Consider the following 14,404-nt stretch of genomic DNA (forward strand, 5'->3'; position numbering starts at 1 on the left):
GGAAAGACGAGAGGCTAATTTTTCTCTAATGGCTAAGACGATACGTTCCACATCCCGACGGATTTCAGGATTAAAGCCTTGGGAATTGTAAGGAGTGAATAAGTAGTCACCGACGAATTTGTAGGCGAGCCTAAAGCACCAGCGTCCCTGATGGTATTTCATTAGGTCGTAATTAGTTGTGGCATAGTAGTTGAGGATCAGCTCCTTGTTTGCGAATAGACTGGTGTATCGTACTGCCATCCACGAGATGAAAAGGTGAGTCGCATTTTCGCCGAGTGTGTTCCAAAGTTTTTGAAACGTCATGCGTAGGAAAGGTGTTTAGTCAGAAATGTCCGCGCCCTGGACACGTTAAACTCGGCCACTAAAACCATCCAGTTCTTTTTGTGTATTACTCCAGCTGGCACTTCTTCCACGTTTTCTCGTTTTCGGGCCCCATTAAGCTGTGGAAGGAACACCTCTTCCAGCCTGCTCAGTTCCTCGAATTCAACGGCCGTTTCTGAATTCTTTTCCAAGAACCTCTTCCTAATGAACTCGAAGCTGCTGCGTCGACCGCCCAGCATGCGCAGCCTGTCTTGTTCTGTGGCGATGAACTGGAATGAATCGGGTACACCTATATACACTTTTTTCGTCAGTGGGACCACGCCTATGACCACGGCCCAGTCAAGCTTTATGCTCAGGCTGAATAGGGTACGAAGTACATCGGGTTCCGCAGCCCGGCGCGGCCACACGACGCCCGCCCTTCGGAGGGCATCCCGTATCGTGGGCAGCTCATCGCGCTCTCCGCGCCACACCATGTCGCAGGAGTGGTAGAATAGGCCGGCCTTCTGGGCGATGGTCTGGCCAGAGGTCGGCGGGTTCGTGTCCTTGCTGATGGCCTCAGTCATGTCGTCCACCGCGTTGGCGACGAGCTCCGCATGCACCGAGCACTTCCGCCTGGCCCTCCAGCCGCCGCAGACGTACGCGTTGAAGTTGGCGCAAGGGTCTGCGGATTGGTTGACGGACTCCGCCAGGCGCTTGGCGAACTCTTCGCAAGCGGGACTTGTGCATAGCCTGGACTTCTTGTGGGCCGTTGTGCGAAAAAGATGGCGAGCAGAAGGAGCAGGAAGCAGGCAACGGCTACGATGGCGGTGCCCAACGCAGCGAGGAGGCTGATGCGGGGTGCCAAAGGTGCGTCCTTCCTACCCGGAGAAACGAGGCGCCGGTACAGGGCCCCCGGTGACTGCGGGAAGCAAAGGACAGACAGTTCTGTACGTTATACCTCAACTGATGGTTTCTGCATAATATTACTCAGTGTCAATCGTTTGTCAAAAGTACATAGGCCAAGGTGTTTGCGGAGAACTGACCAAGGCGGCGGTCAGATCTGTGACGCAGCGGAGGGTGCTAAGAATCTCTGGCTCCGGACAGGCCGCCATTTGAAACCGAACCTGGCAACGTTTAACGCAAGAACCTTATCATGTGAGGCTAGCTTAGCAGTGCTATTGGAGGAATTAGCCGGTATTAAATGGGATGTCATAGGGCTTAGTGAGGTTAGGAGGACAGATGAGGCGTATACAGTACTAAAGGGCGGGCATGTACTCTGCTATCGTGGATCAGCAGATAGGCTAGAACTAAGTATGGGATTCCTCATTAATCAGGATATAGCTGGCAACATCGATGAGTTTTACAATATTAACGAGAGAGTGGCAGCTATCGTAATTAGGCTTAATAAGAGGTACAAGCTGAAGGTGGTGCAGGCCTACGCGCCTACATAGAACCATAATGACCAGATAGTTGAAAGCTTCTATGAGGATGTGGAATCGGTAATGACCAAAGTGAAATCGCAGTACACTGCTCTAATGGGCGACTTTAATGTAAAGGTAGGTAAAAAGATGGCGGGAGACCAGGCGGTAGGTGACTATGGCATAGGTTCTAGGAACAGTAGGGGAGAGTTATTAGTAGAGTTCGCAGATAGAATCTACGGATTATGAATACCTTCTTCCGCAAACGAGCAAACAGGAAGTGGACGTGGAAGAGCCCCAATGGTGAGACTAAAAATGAAATAGACTTCATACTGTGTGCACAGCCTGGCATCGTACAGGATGTGGAGGTCCTCGGTAAGGTCCGTTGTAGCGACCACATAATGGTAAGGTCTCGTGTTAGCTTAGATTTGAAGAGGGAACGGAGGAAACTGGTGAAGCGAAAGGCTATCAACGAATTAGCATTTAGAGGGAAGGTACAGAAATTCAGTATGTCGCTGCAAAACAGATTTTTCTCTTTAACTGAAGAAGACGACCGTAGTGCTGAAACAATGAATGATAATCTTACAGCTATCGTTACAGAGTGCGCCGCAGAAGTAAGTGGTAGGATGGTTCGACGGGATACCAGCAAGCTATCTCAGAAGACTAAAGATCTGATAAGGAAACGCCAAAGCATGAGGGCGTCTAACTCCACAGACAGGATAGAACTAGCAGAGCTATCGAAGTTAATAAATAAGCGCAGGGTAGCCGACATAAGAAAATTTAACATGGAGAAAATCGAGCATGCTCTAAGGAACGGAGGTAGCCTAAAATCAGTGAGGAGAAAACTGGGCATATGTAAAAACCAGATGTATGCGCTAAGAGACAAACAGGGCAGTGTCGTCAGCAATATGGATATGATAGTTGAATTAGCCGAAGAGTTCTACACAAATCTATACAGTAGCGAATGTAATCATCAAGTTACTGAGGGAGGCAGTCGAGCACAGATATGGGACATCCTGCCAGCAACGAAGGAGGAAGTAAAGAAAGTCTTAGGAGCAATGCAAAGAGGGAAAGCAGCTGGATCAGGTAACCGCAGAATTGTTGAAGAACGGAGGAGAGATTGTGCTTCAAAAACTAGCCACCCTGTATACGCAATGCCTTGTGACCTCGAGAGTACCAGAAGCTTGTAAGAACGCTAACATTATCTTAATTCATCGGAAAGGAGACGTCAAGGACTTGAAAAATTACAGACCAATCAGCTTATTGTCCGTTGCCTACAAGGTATTTACTAAGGTAATCGCTAATAGAGTCAGGACAACCTTGGACTTTAGTCAACCAAATGATCAGGCAGGCTTTCGTAAAGGATACTCGACAATATACCACATTCACACTATCAATCAGGTGATAGAGAAATGCGCAGGATATAACCAACCCCTATATATAGCCTTCATTGATTATGAGAAAGCATTTGACTCAGTGGAAACCTCAGCTGTCATGCAGGCATTGCGGAATCAGGGTGTAGAAGAGTGTTATGTGAAAATATTGGAAGATATTTATAACGATTGCGCAGCTACTATAGTTCTCCATAAAGTCAGCAATAAAATTCTAATACGGAAAGGTGTCAGGCAGGGAGACACGATCTCGCCAATGCTCTTCACTGCCTACTTAGAGGAGGTATTCCTGGGACTGGAATGGGAACAGTTGGGGATAAGAGTTAATGGAGAATACCTGAGTAATTGGCGATTCACTAATGACATTGCCTTGCTAAGCCACTCAGGACAAGAACTGCAAAGCATGATCAATCAGTTAGACAGGCAGAGGCGAACGGTGGGGCTAAGAATTAACATGCAGAAAACCAAAGTAATGATAAACAGCCTAGCAAGGGAACAGCAGTTCGCAGTTGGTAGCGAGGTGCTGGAAGTAGTAAGAGAGTATGTCTACTTAGGGCAGGTAGTGACCGCAGATCCTGATCATGAGAGGGAAATAACTAGAAGAATAAGAATGGGGTCGAGCGCATATGGCAGTTTCTCTCAGATCATGAATGGTAGCTTACCAATATCCCTGAAGAGAAAAGTATACAACAGCTGTATCCTACCGGTACTCACCTATGGGGCAGAAACGTGGAGGCTAACAAAGAGGGTTCAGCTTAAGTTAAGAACAACGCAGCGAGCTATGGAAAGGAAAATTATAACTGTAACGTTAAGAGATCGGAAGAGGGCGGAGTAGGTGAGGGAACAAACGCGGGTTAATGACATCTTAGTTGAAACCAAGAGGAGGAAATGGGCTTGGGCAGGGAATGTAATGCGAAGGCAAGATAACCGCTGGTCCTTAAGGGTAACGGAGTGGATTCCAAGAGAAAGGAAACGTAGCAGGGGACGGCAGAAAGTTAGGTGGGCGGATGAGATTAAGAAGTTTGCGGGGATACAGTGGCGGCAACTGACAAAGGACAGCGTTAATTGGAGAGACATGGGAGAGGCCTTTGCCCTGCAGTGGGTGTAGTCAGGCTGATGATGATGATGAACGTCCCAAAGCAACTCAGGCTATGAGGAACGACGTAGTGAAGGGCTCCGGAAATATCGATCCCCTGGAGTTCTTTAACGTGCACTGACATCGCACAGTACACGGGCCTCTAGAATTTCTCCACCATCGAAATTCAGCCACCGCAACCGGGATCGAACCCGCGTAAATTTTACTATAGTCAGATACAGCTTAAGTCTGCAGTGGAGCTCCGCCCATATTCAGCCTCTGCGCACAGAATTCCTTCACGAAGAAAAAGTAGTCCGTGTTGAAAGTTTTCTTCAACATCTAAATAAGCAGCCTATGACAAGTAAAAAATGATAATCTTTAGAGTTTTGATGCCTGGATTGTATAAAATAGTCAAAAATTAAAAAGCTGTCTTCGTTTACTGCTACGATCGGCCAGCGGAGTAATACAGGGCGCCGCGGTCCGCGACACAGTGTTAGCAACTGCTGTTTTTTTAAGTTGTATCCTACTATAGAACTAAGCTAGCCGGTTTAGCGTGTTTTTCAGCGAAAGCTGGTTGTATTTAGCGGCCTTTCCAGCAGTAAAGGTCTGCCTGGCTCGTGCATGCTACGAAGACGGTAGTTCTGGCACAAGCATATTTACACACATTTATGCACGCGACGGGCCAACCTGACACACAAATAGCCACTTGGCTTTTGTCTTCTATTTCGTGCATGTTTAGCTACTTGACTGCGCCTCTCTTTTCGAGCAAGTCTAGCTACTTCTCTTTTGCCCGTTTGCTTGGAGCACGTTTAGGTACAGTCTTGGTCAAAAGTCTTAAGGCCAAAAGCTTTTCGCTTCAGCCGCTTAACAGAGCCATCGCGGCACTCTTATAGGCCGAATACCTTGAAATGGTAGCAGAAGGTCTCTTCTTGCGGTAGAGAATTTTCTTGCTCGACTTGTGTTTTGAATGACCCGCTACGCGGAGCATTATATAAACATTCATTTCGCGGCACCGTATCTTTAACGTGCACTGACATCGCACAGCACACGGCCGCCCCTTACGTTTCGCCTCCATCGAAACGCGGCCGCCGCGGTCGTGTTCGTAGCCGGGTACTCCGGCTACGGTTGACTAGCGCCTGAGTACCCGGGTTCGAACCCGACCACGGCGGCCGCGTATATATGGAGGCGAAACGCAAGGGGCGCCCGTGTGCTGTGCGATGACAGTGCACGCTAAAAAAGTCTCTGCCTCTCCCGTAACCGAGAGTAGAGTAAGCATGAAATGTTTACGGGCCTAATGTCATCTCGGTGGACACCCGAACCGCACCGTCCAGGAAGGGAGGAACGCCACCACCCGTTCAGGGCGATGCCTTGCCATTTGAACGCAAGGTTTTTTGAGGAAAGGAAATGGCACAGTAATTCTCTGCCATCTCGGTGGACACCCGAACCACACCGTAATGGAAGGGAGGAACACCACCACCCGTTCGGCGCGATGCCTTGCCCTTTGAACGCAGCGCTTCTCTCCCGGGCCCCTGTGCGCCTGCGCGGCTTTGCTTCGATGCGCGAAGCCCCTAAGAGATCACGTATGACAACGAAGTGTATTGTGGCATTTATGTGCTTTTTGCACGCGTTATTAGAAATCGGAAATTATAATTCCGTGCTTTATCAAACGCACAGATCGACTGATATCTTGATAAACATTGAGAAGGCACTGGCAGCAGTTATTTTTTGTGACTCCTTTGGAGACCAACCGGCTCTTGCACGCCGGTCGCGTAGGAGGGCTTAGAGAGTCTCGTTAAATCTCGTTAAATCTCGTACGGTGCCCGGATGTTCTCGTTTCAGAGCCCGGATGAGTGGATTTCAGTGCCCGGATGATGGCTCTCGGTCTCGGCGTGACGTCACCACACTGCCGACAACGGAGGCTAAAAGCATTTCATGCTTAATATCCCCAGGTGGTCGAAATTATTCCGGAGACCTCCACTACGGCACCTCTCTTTTTCCCTTTCTTCTTTCACTCCTACATTCCTCCCTTCCATTACGGCGCGGTTCAGGTGTCCGCCGAGGTATGCGAGACAGATACTGCGCTAGTTCCTTTCCTGAAAAACCAGTTTACCAAGTTATCACCTGAACGCTGTGGCCTTAACTCTTTTGACCAAGACTGTACTTGGCCTAGCGCCTGTGTTACAAACTCGTTTGGCCACTAGGCATAGCCACAGTATGAGAGAGCACAAATGCTAGCGGTGCGGTCTTGCACGTTTAGCTCGGAATGGAGAATGTCCAATTCCGCCGGCATGGCGAATCTAAGCGCATCCTACGGCACACACTTCCGCGAGCATCCGTCGTGGACTGCTTCGCAGCTCGTTAACGCGGCACTGAACTCCAGTGCTGCGTCTTTTTCTCCGGGTGGAGAACTCAGATGGCGTGGTGAAGAGTACAGGTAGGAAAAGACAGGTGCAGAAAAGCGCTAGATGGGGGGAGGAGGGTTCTAGGGAGGAAGGTTGGAGTGAAAGAAGAAATATTAGTTTGGTTTATTGGGGTTTAACGTCCCAAAGCGACTCAGGCTATGAGAGACGCCGTAGTGAAGGGCTCCGGATATCTTGAACACCTGGGGGTTCACTCCTCCTTTATCCTTTCTCTCACAGCGCTATTCTGCGTATTTCGAAATGTTCATGGCGTACACCGACTGTTCTGGTTGTAGCCTGCCATTCGCACGTAATTTCCACACTGACGACCCCTTTCTCTATGGTCTTCACTAAACTGCCTTCCTTCTGACAGCACATTGCCAGAATTTAGGGAAAAGGAAGGAGCATAAATGGCCGACGTCTTTCTGCCTTCGTCCCTTCGTTCTTTCTGGCTTTCTTCTGCATTCTTCCCACATGTCAGGGACCAACTGAATCAGCATCACGTTGGCGCTAGCTGTGCAGAGGGCGCCTTGGCGATCCTTCGAGTGGAAGATGACTGCCACGATTTCAATACGTAGGCGACGGAGATTTTAAGGCGAAAGCCTTTAATGGCTCATACTGTCGTTAGCAGCCGTTGTGGCAGCCGTGTCGACAGCCGCGTCAGCAGCCGTGTCGGCAGATATGTGTCCGCGTTTTGACGGGTGTCCACCGAGATATGGGAGACAGTTACTCCTTTCCTCAAATACAATTTTCAGTTTCTTTATTACGGCCCCTCTTCCTCTTTCTTCTTTCACTCCCACTTCCTCCCTTCCTGTACGGTGAGGTTAAGGTCTCCACTGAGATGACAGATAATTACTGCGCGATTTGCTTTCCTCAAAACGCGTTGCGTTCAAAGGGCAAGGCATCGCGCCGAACGGGTGGTGGCGTTCCGTTGACTCCCTGGCAGCGCTACAACACGCTGTCGCGTGTCGCGTTCCACTCCTAAAGGTGAAGGTTAAGCGTCATTAATTAACAGACAATTAGTACATAACCATTAATCAGTAATTAGTCAATAATTATTAATTTGTCATTACTTCGTCATCAATTATGTGTGACGTCATCCAGTGGCGACGTCACCAGTGTCGCATAGGCAAAGTGGTGCGGAAAACGCTTTCACCTCGACGCACTTTAGACAAAGTGCCACCTGTATTCTTACATTCAGTACCATGTTATGACGGGTAAATCTAGGTAAATTAAATTACGGGTAAATTAAATGGGCTAATTAAATTACAGCAATTCGTAGTGCATGAGGAGCGAGACAATTTCATCCCGTTAAACATCACGCCTTGCTTTCAATAAACTGGTTGAGTATATAATCACGCACACTGTTCCTGCTTTAATTGCCCATGGCTGATAGAGGTGCAGTGTACCTCCACAAGTCCTTGGAAGATAGTAGACGAGAGGCTGATAATGATATTCGGGAAACCTATGAGAAATGTTTGGCACTGCTACGAAAGGGCGCGCTTTGCTCCTAGACGAACAAGCTGAAAGCAAATTCAGGTACGAGAAATAGTGTATGTAAAAGCACAACGGTACGAACCATTGGCATGGATCTAGGCCCCGAAGCGCTTCCGACGGGCTCTTGTAAGTCCTGCAAAAAATAAATGATTAAACATTTTCTTCTTGTCCACAACGGAAATGAAAAGATAAAGTACATAACGCATATGGACTTATTGATGGAATTGATAATACAAGTTTTCAAGACGCAATTTTACGCGCTGTTTGCCGGTCAGTTAGAGGTTCCTTTATGAAACCTGATGGCTTTGTGGCACCCGGGCGTCATCCTGCAGGAGCTTACGCCCGTCTCTAAATAATTTTTCTAAATGCTGTCCAGGTGTCTGGACATTAAGGACATTAAGGACTCCTACATTAAGTAGGAGTTATTACAAACCTACTCCACCTTGGGGGATTCCCCTGAAAACTTGACCAACACAGCTGCCACTTCGAGTTATTGATCTATTCTTTCTCGTCGTACCATACATAAGCTTGCCGTCGTGGTTAGCTCAATTGGTAGAGCGACTGCTCCGGTGAAGCGGTGGTCCTGGGTTCGAACCCCGGACCAGGACGAATTTTTCTTTAACTACGAAGTTTCTGAGAAAGCTGTATAGCTTTCCTTTGTAGCCGTATGGCTGCGCTCGGGTGGATGCCAATGAGTAATTACTCCCTTATTACAAACCTACTCCACCTTGGGGCATTCCCCTAAAAATTTGACCAACACAGTTCCCACTTCGAGTTATTGATCTATTCGCTCTCGTCCTACCATAAGCTTGCCGTCCTGGTTAGCTCAATTGGTAGAGCGACTGCTCCGGTGAAGCGGTGTTCCTGGGTTCGAACCCCGGACCAGGACGAATTTTTCTTTAACTACGAAGTTTCTGAGAAAGCTGTATAGCTTTCCTTTGTAGCCGTATGGCTGCGCTCGGGTGGATGCCAATGAGTAATTACTCCCTTATTATTAAGGAACTATAGACAACAAATTTTCGCTTGCGTTTTCTATTTTCAAATGATGCGTTAGATATTATAATACATGTATCACCGCGTGGCATTCACCTGCGACTAATAAACAATACATTATTTCATCTTATGATTTATCTATTCGTAATATATTATTTCACTGAATTTATTCTCTTATGCTTTTTCGGTTTCATCAACAGAATGGTGGCTGTGACGTAGTTTGCACTTAGGCCACGTGAGGCGTGAAAAGAAAATTTCCAGTGGCATCGCACGGCTATGCCAGAATATACGTAGCGAAAGCGAGTGCAACGACGAGGCAAGCGGTATGACGTCATACGAAGCGTCGGCGGCGGCGTCTCCGCGGCGTGACGCGTGGTGTGACGTCATGCCAGTTGGCGCGGCGAGCGCGCGGCGTCCGCCAGACGCGGTTGTTGTTAGGCAACGGCTCAAGGTCGGTCTCTGTGCCTCCTCGGAGCCCCGCCACAGCGAAATCGCAAGTTGGTTGGCAATGTAGCTTTCGCTACAACAAAACGGTAGTGTTACTGGTGATACGTTGTTTGTTGGCATTCCAGCTCTTCAAGTACGCTGGTTTGAGGCAGCCTACTTTCGTTTGCCGGTAAGACTGCAATTACTAAGGTGGCTGCTTGCAGCAAGTGTACCGTATCTGAGAAAAGTAATCAAGCAGTGAAGTATGGTTCCCAGCCGTCTATGGGAGCGCTTATACCAAAGCAGCGCAGGTAATTCCGTTTCATTTCATTGCATTTTATTAGCTTAAAGGCCCAATATTGCAAAAGGATGGCTTTACTCTGGCCCTTTCTAGGACCGGCGTTTGCCAATACATTTCCAGTATTGGGCCGCTTACCAGTGCTGCTTGGGGTGACAGCAATAAACACCATAAGGTCTTGAAAGGTGAGGACAAGGGACCTCCTTGCCCGGTCTACATAGACAGAGAGTTTGACGGGTGCCACAAGCAGTCCATTACAAGGCTAAGAAACAAGCCCGTCACCAATTGCCACTTTTCGCAAATGTGGTGTGGTTTAGGAGGTTTAACGTCCCACAGCGATTCAGGCCATGAGGGAAGCCGTAGTGAAGGGCTCCGGAAATTCTGACCACCTGGAGTTCTTTAACGTGCACTGACGTTGCACATTACATGGGCCTCTACAATCTCGCTTCCATCGAAGTGCGATTAGCACGGCCGGGATCGAACCCGCGTCTTTCGGGTCGGCAGACGAGCGCTATAACCACTGATCCGCTGCGGCGGCCGCTTTTGGCAGCGATGGTCCATGATTGTTTCGACGCCCAGCGACCAGATACCTACATATTTTCTGTTTCTTTGTACAGTAAGCCAGGTAACTGGTGCCGGTCAACTGCTCTGAACAGTAGCGTCTGTCGATCCACCATCGTTAACAGACCTGACGTGTCGTGTGTCATGCCGCTCCTATCCTTTGGTTTGCGCGCAAGATGCAGCACATTTATGCTATAAAACAAACTAGCAAGATTAGCAGAGGCTTCACAGTAACGAGCGTGCCGCTGCTCTAGCACAATTAGTAGTATGCACCCGTGGGCTCGTGGGTCCCGAGGGCGTCATCACCGAGCTCCGTTCGGTGCTCCGCGGTGATCGGAGCGCTGCCGCCCGTTCGATCCGTCTTCGCATCGTGAACCGGAGAAAGATCAGGAGAAAATATTAAGGCGGAAGCCTTTAATGCGTCATACTGTCGTGACCAAGGAATGTTAGCAAATGTGTGCGGGTTTCGGTGTCACTACCTAAAAAGAAACACTGTCGAGGCTGGCAATCGAACCAGGGCTTTCGGCATTTGACGTGGAGACGCTACCAATCCGCCACGAAGACTCACGATTTGAACATGAATAAAAGCGCATCTAGTGAATGCATGGATTTCATAAATAAAATAGAAGAAATGAAAAATAAGAAACAAAACAAAAATAAAAGGACAAAAATAGAAAGGAAATTAAAAAAAAATAAAATATGCAAATAAAACAAACAGTGCGCCAGAAAATGCTTTCGCCTTGCAGCACTTTAGACAAAGTGCCCCCTGAATTTTTCAGTTTTGGATTCAAGGGCCTTGCGACACAGGTTGCGGGCGCTGTTTTTGTGTGTGTGCGTGTGTGGGGGTGTGCGCGTGCGTGCGTGCGCACGCCTGTGTGTGTGTGCATGTGTGCATGCTTTGGAACTTCTTGAATTAACTTTAAAGGACCTTAAAGGAACACTGAGGATAACTTCCTTCAATTTTTGTTCACAATACAGCAAAGACATTGCTGAGAAATTTAAAGCTAAACATTGAATGTTTTCCCGCTAATCATTTTAAAACCTTGGTGCTGAGATGACATCGACAAGAGGATAGACTGAAGTGATTATTGCAGGGAAGTGGACGTCCATGTAGGTGTTGACGTCATGAAGCGCAGTTCGCCAGAGAAAACCGTGAGTGGTGGCGAAGTCATTATACCAATTTTTATCAATTTTTTAAAAGCTCCGTTGCCAATCAAATTAGCCTCCTTTCAACAAAACTTCCAGTTGCTTACTTCCAATAAAATTTAAGTTACAAGTTCAACGCCGTTGTGTGTGTCCCTTCTCTTACTCTGTCCCGTTGGCGCTGGTGAACCATCATGCAATGTTTTCTGACTGTGAAGCAGTACGTTAACGTCCCCATAACGTTAGCTGCACTGAAAGTTGCAGTGCTCAGGAGTTCGATGAACTGAGACACGTTTGCAGTGGATACATCTTGGGTTAGGCGAGATTTCGCGGTATCTCACTGAACTTAAAATTTCGTATATATTTGACTGCACGGTGTAATTTGCAAACATTTTTAAGCGCTCGGAATGAATGAATACACAGAGAAAAGTAGACAAAGCAAGCGATGTTAATGTAACAGCGGCAGCGCAGTGTTTAGGAAACGCAGATAATGGCTAAGTTTCAAATGAGAATGCAATAACACCACTTTATTGTTTACATTCCTGTATGTCTCAAATATATTTCAAATTTTCCAATGAACCCGAACATTCGACACAAATCGAATATCCTCGGATGCACGCACAATAGTTTTCTTATTCGCGGTTGAATCGTGACGACCTTTACGACAAAGACGCAGAGACCTGCCTGCACCTTGCATCACCTCGTAGGATTGCGACTAATTTGTGATGTTAGGAATTACCATTTATTCTCAGAACCTGTGTTGAAATTCAAATTAGATTCAGAGAAGCCTTTGAGCTAAATAGACGTTAAAAAAACTCTGAGATGAGCCAAAAGGCCACAACGGGAACTCGGACCGTGCCACAGAGAGAACGTATTCACGCTGAACAGTCATGAGAGCGATGATCAGAGCACGGATCGAAGATATGAAGCGCAGGCCAACGACGAGAAATAAATAAAAATGTTAAAAACATTTGTTTTAGATGTCAGCGTCAATGACGCAATGTACTGCTGCTGGTAGAGCTCTTATAGGTAGGAGAGGTGAATTACAATACCACACTCGGATTATCGACATCCACTGCTAGCCCACATAGCTGCGGACAATGCGATTGACATGCATATATAAAGTGGGGCATGCATATACATGTGGAGTTCGCCTCTTTTTGCGGCCCAGATGGCCGGTGAGGGATACATCTGGATGCACGTGACAGCACAAGGCCCACTCTCCAAAGTGCGACTTCATGAACCGCCATTACTGCGCCTACTATAAGGCCTGGACGTACCGTACTCTATGGAATAAGATGCTGGTACACAAAGTATCCTATACAGGGGCCGCTGCGGCTCACTTTGATGACTTGTCACATTAACCAGCGTGCAAGCGTAGAATATGAAGGCTCCGTAAAACGGCGGCGATGACGGCAGAGTTTATCGTTGACAAAGCCCGCTATACAAAGTCGCTGCCTATACAAAGAAACCTCCACACCCTGTTCCCTCAGGACAACTGGAATACCCATGCTTCACAAAATTCTTCCTTTCGTCAGTCATCCATTCTTGGTATCGTTCTTCATTACATGCAGAGAATCTCTCCATGTAACCTAGAATGTAACGGCACCAAACGCACCCTGGGCTGTTACTAAAGAGCTAGACAATGCTGTGGAGGCATCTCAAGGTAGTTTGGAACTCTGACAGAACCGCTGCATTTGTATTCACATTCGCTCTTCACTTGAGGTTGCAGTTCCACTGCGTTATGCTTTCTGTAATTATATGCTTCTTCAATAGCTGATGCGTTCTGATCGAAGCAGAGCTCGTGCGTGATAGCCATACACAGTCCCTTTTCCCTCACAAGCGGCGTCGGTGTCGCAGCACAAAGCTCCCGTTGTTTACAAGCTGGCCTTGACGAAAGCGATCCAAGCGGAAAGGGGAGTAGGCGCGGCTCAGAAGGAGCCCTGTGCGGCCACGGGTTCCGTTTAGGCTTGGCGCATGCGAGCTTTACAATGGTGCGTTCCCGTGGCGTTGAGTAGGCGTTGAGTGGCCTGCAACCATAAGATCTCGCTTACCCTCACGTTGAGTTCAGATGTCCGCGACGTGTAGGTTAATGTCTTCCTTGTGTGAGGAGAGCACGAAACAAGCGGCTTGTAGGCGGCCGTGCCCTTTTCTTTTTCTTGTTCTTCTTCTTCTCCCTCGGTAAAAATGGCACATACCCAAGCGGGGTTCCTTGTTCTTTTTCGTCTCCTTTGGATGCCATGACCACATCCTTTAATTACTTTCGTTTTTTGAGGCGGGGAATGTAGTGAAGATATATTACAATAAGAAACCATTCATCATAAAGAAACGACAGTCTACAATGACAGTCTCCTCTACACTTACTGTGCTGTGTATCCACTCAAGTGACAAAAATTCCCGCATTAGGTTACGTATACAACGACATCTCGTTCTCTGGTACTGCTGGTCGCAGTGTCAAGGTATGTTTACGAGCACTTGTAAGGTTTGGTTTGGTTTATGGGGTTTAACGTCCCAAAGCGACTCAGGCTATGAGAGACGCCGTAGTGAAGGGCTCCGGAAATTTCGACCACCTGGGGTTCTTTCACGTGCACTGACATCGCACAGTACACGGGCCTCGAATTTCTCCTCCAAAGAAATTCAACCGCCACGGCCGGGATCGAACCCGCGTAAGAGTTATAAATTGTTATGAGAATATATTCACTAATTTTATGCTCAAAGTGAAACACGTTTTCACCAAAAGTCTAGTAGACATGAGCACGCAGCAAGTGTGGAAAATTATACTTAAGCAAGCTGTTACGTTTAAGTTCTCTGTTTGTATGGACCCGCATGTTGCAGTAACGTTGCTTCGTTTCCTATGTGCGGGGAGGGAGGATGACAGACAGGGTGATCGCATTAGAAAGTGA

Source organism: Amblyomma mixtum, chromosome 8, assembly GCF_055824585.1.
Source record: "Amblyomma mixtum isolate Tamu chromosome 8, ASM5582458v1, whole genome shotgun sequence".
Lineage (NCBI taxonomy): Eukaryota > Metazoa > Arthropoda > Arachnida > Ixodida > Ixodidae > Amblyomma > Amblyomma mixtum.